The 3,654-nt window shown below is 42.8% G+C and overlaps 1 long non-coding RNA gene across 1 annotated transcript; it reads left to right on the top strand.

Moving 5' to 3' along the window:
* The first annotated feature begins 878 nt into the window (after window positions 1–878).
* On the top strand, window positions 879–3,403 carry LOC140624720 (uncharacterized). The gene is made up of 3 exons (XR_012024203.1): window positions 879–957; window positions 2,976–3,092; window positions 3,202–3,403. It is a non-coding gene; the product is annotated as an uncharacterized lncRNA (long non-coding RNA).
* The last annotated feature ends 251 nt before the right edge of the window (window positions 3,404–3,654 follow it).

Raw genomic sequence — 3,654 nt, 5'->3', positions numbered from 1 at the left:
ACAAGGAAGTGGTAAAGAGAAATTTGAACCATATCTGTGTGGCCCAACATCTGTACTCTTTCCCCTGTGCCTAGAAGACCATATATACCCCATACCGAGGGCTAGAAGTACAAGCCACACATCCTCTTCTTGGGGACTTCACAGCCTAATGGAGAAAGGAACTCATGCAACTCACCATGACTCAGCCTAGCATGTGACAAATAGCTTGAGGAATAAACCAGACCACCCCCACCCCCCCATTATGGCCACTTCATTGTGGATTTAAACCTGAAGATCCTAGAGGAGGAAGAGCGTTGGCAAGAGGAGTAATTAGCACCGATTGAACTTATATCAGATGCTCTTCTGGATGCACACACATGCTCTCCTGCTTGAGTTTTAGCACAAACACCTCTGAGGTAGGTCTCATTGTCCTGAGTTCTTTGGCAAGATGCTGAGAGGTTAAGTGGCTAACCCAAGGTCACACACCAGCCAGTAGCTGGTAGGGCACAGATTTAGGCAGAAGCCTCTCAGACTCAGAAGCCTGTCTCTGGGCATAGCAGCACCTTAATGAGGATGGAGTGAGGAGGTTTTCACAAGGAGGAAGCAATATAATAATGACAACAAGAATGAGGAAGAGGCAATAGCAGTTTGTAAGTTTTCCTTGGGACTCTACCATTTATAAGATGCCTTCTCACTCACTGTCTCTTTGAACCCCTATGAATTTGGCAAGACAGGTATTACCTCCATTTCATAGTTGAAAAAAATGGAGGCTTTAGTAAAGCTATGTGATTTTCCTGAGGTCACGCTAGTTAGTTGCAGAAAGAGTGTAGAATGACTTTGTCACGCTGTTCCGTGCATTATCGCATCAACAAGCAGGTACTTTTGCATTACATCTGATACTTGAAACAATCCAAGGAACTAGGTTAGGCAAGTCTGACCCTTTCCACTTTACAGATGAAGAAGAAGAATTCGGAGAGGGTAAGGGACACACCCCAGAGGTGGAACTGGGGCTAGAGCACAGCCCTTTAGAGAAGCACATACTTTTCCTCTCTATCATCCAACATGGAACCATTTACTTATTCGTTTAGTGCCAAACTTAAACTGGGTTGCCAATCACTTGGGAGTGGGCCTGTCCCTAAGAAGCCCCTCTAGTATATTGGACATCCAGGCTCCCCCTCCCTCTAATACCTCATAGATCCCCCACTGGTGCCACCTCCCAGTTTTGACATTAAAAGGCAATTCTTGGGGCACCTGGGTGGCCCAGTCAGTTAAGTGTCTGACTTTTGATTTTGGCTCAGGTCATGATCTCAGGGTCGTGAGATAGAGCCACATGTAGGGAGGGCTCTGTGCTGGACATGGAGCCTGCTTAAGATTCTCTCTCTGGGGCACCTGGGTAGCTCAGTCAGTTAAGTGTCTGCCTTTGGCTCAGGTCATGATCTTGGGGTCCTGGGATCGAGCCCCATACCGGGGTTCCTGCCCTCCTTCTCCTTCTGCTGCTACTCCTGCTTGTGCTTTCTCTTTCTGTGTCAAATAAATAAATAAAATCTTCAAAACAAAACAAAACAAAACAAAGGATTCTCTCTCTCCTTCCTCTGCCCCATGCACTGGCTCATACTCTGTCTCTAAAGAAAAAAAATTTAAAGGCAATTCTCTCAGACCTGCCCTTTTAAAAAGTTTTCTTTAGGTTCTAAAGAAAGGTATAAAATTGCTCCTCTGGAAATACGTTTCAAGATTTCTTGACCAAGATCCTATAATTACAAGAAATGAAGCAAGGAAAGTAAAGGCTGAATGATCTACAAAGCAAGAATATCAATTATGCACTCTCCTAAGCCAGAATTCATTTGGTTCTTGAAAAACAGAAGTTAGCATGCTCATGCTTTCAGAGACATTGTAGGCACAGTCAGGGAGCCACCGAAACAAGACAATGGTGGTGGGAAAAATCTAGGCCTGGGAATTATTACATGTGTAGAAGAGAAACATAGAGGCTCAGAGAGGTTAATTAACATGCTGAAGGTCACCCAGCACTCTACACATTTGGAATTGAAAATAGAATCCACCCACCTCTGTGTGCCTTCGATGGTCAGTGCCAGCATCTATTCTTGGGAAAACCATCAGGTGCTCTAGCTCCCTGGCCTTGGGTGGGGATAACTCTGGGATGTAACTTACACCCAGGAGGGTCCCCCAGGAGGGTCAACCTGAAGCTACCTACCCTCTGCAGGAGGCATCTTACCGCCACTCCCAAACTTACAGTGAAAATAACCTATATTTCAGTTAAAACAACTGTGGGATGGATTAGACAGATTCTTTTTGAAAGAATAAACATGAAAATACCACCTATTTTACACTCAGAAACTCATCGTGTTGTTCTTATATTTTGTTACACAAACTTTCACTTGTGGCTGACTAAAAGCTTTAAAAATATGACCAAGGTGTTCAGTCCAATTTCCTGGCTGATCAGCCGCATTCCAGTCATTCACTCATGCACAGTGGAGTTGAACTCAGAACAAGCTGTCATGGCTAATCTTACTTCATCTACCAAATTATCCTCTGACCCCGGCAGCTGCCATTGAAAACAACCCAAGACCTACGGCCCGACGCTGTCCATGTTGTCACTTCAGCCATGGTATTGTTTCTTAATGTGCCCAGTCGTTTCTATCTCAGGGCCTTTGCACTTGCTGCCTCCTCTGCTTCAAATGCACTTCCCACAAATCTTTACCTGGCTTCCTCCCTCATGACATTCTGAGTTCTGTGAGCCACTGCTTCTTCAAAGATCCTCTCTTGACTTCACCGTCTACACCTGATGGGATGAGCACTGGGTGTTAGACTATATGTTGGCAAATTGAATTTAAATAAAATATTTTAAGAATAATAATAAAAAAAATCTGCCCATCCCCCACTCCATCCATCTTTTGTGATCTTGATCTTTCTTCATAATATTGATTACCAGTTGAACTGATATATGTATCTTTTAGTTATTTATTGTCTTTCTCCTCCAGGAGAATGTAAACGTCATGAGAAGAGAATGTCTCATCTACGTTGCTCACTGCTATATCACCTGGGGACAGGAACCAATATTTTTGGAATAAACAAAGAATTAATTAAAAAAAAAGAAAGTAAGTAGTAAGTAGCACCTGGGGACAGGAACCAATATTTTTGGAATAAACAAAGAACTAATAAAAAAAAAAAAACTTTTCTCCCCAACCTCTTGTTTATAAAATAAAGCCTTCCCAGGTAAAGATTACAAAAGGAAAGGCCTGGAGACTGGGAGATCTACAACTTTAATTCCAGACCAAGTCTCTATGTTACTTGTGGATCAAGGAATTCTCTACCTCAAAAAACTGCAGAGACTCCCAATTGCTTCGCCAGAGGACTGATGTCCATAAAAGTTTAGAGCCTAGATGAAGTCTTAAGACTATAAAAATAAAATAACCTGATAGTGATGTGTGTATATGTATATTTTAAAGATTTTATTTATTTATTTATTTATTTATTTATTTATTTATTTATTTATTTATTTATTCATGAAAGACACAGAGAGAGGCAGAGACATGGGCAGAGGGAGAAGCAGGCTCCCTGTGGGGAACTCAAAGCAGGACTCAATCCCAGGACCCCAGGATCACGCCCTGAGCTGAAGGCAGACATTCAACCACTGAGCCACCCAGGCATCCCTGTGTG

This window comes from Canis lupus, chromosome 3 (genome assembly GCF_048164855.1).
Source record: "Canis lupus baileyi chromosome 3, mCanLup2.hap1, whole genome shotgun sequence".
NCBI classification, from domain to species: Eukaryota; Metazoa; Chordata; class Mammalia; order Carnivora; family Canidae; genus Canis; species Canis lupus.
Note: the sequence above shows the minus strand (reverse complement) of the source record. Positions and strands in the feature narration are given on the sequence as shown.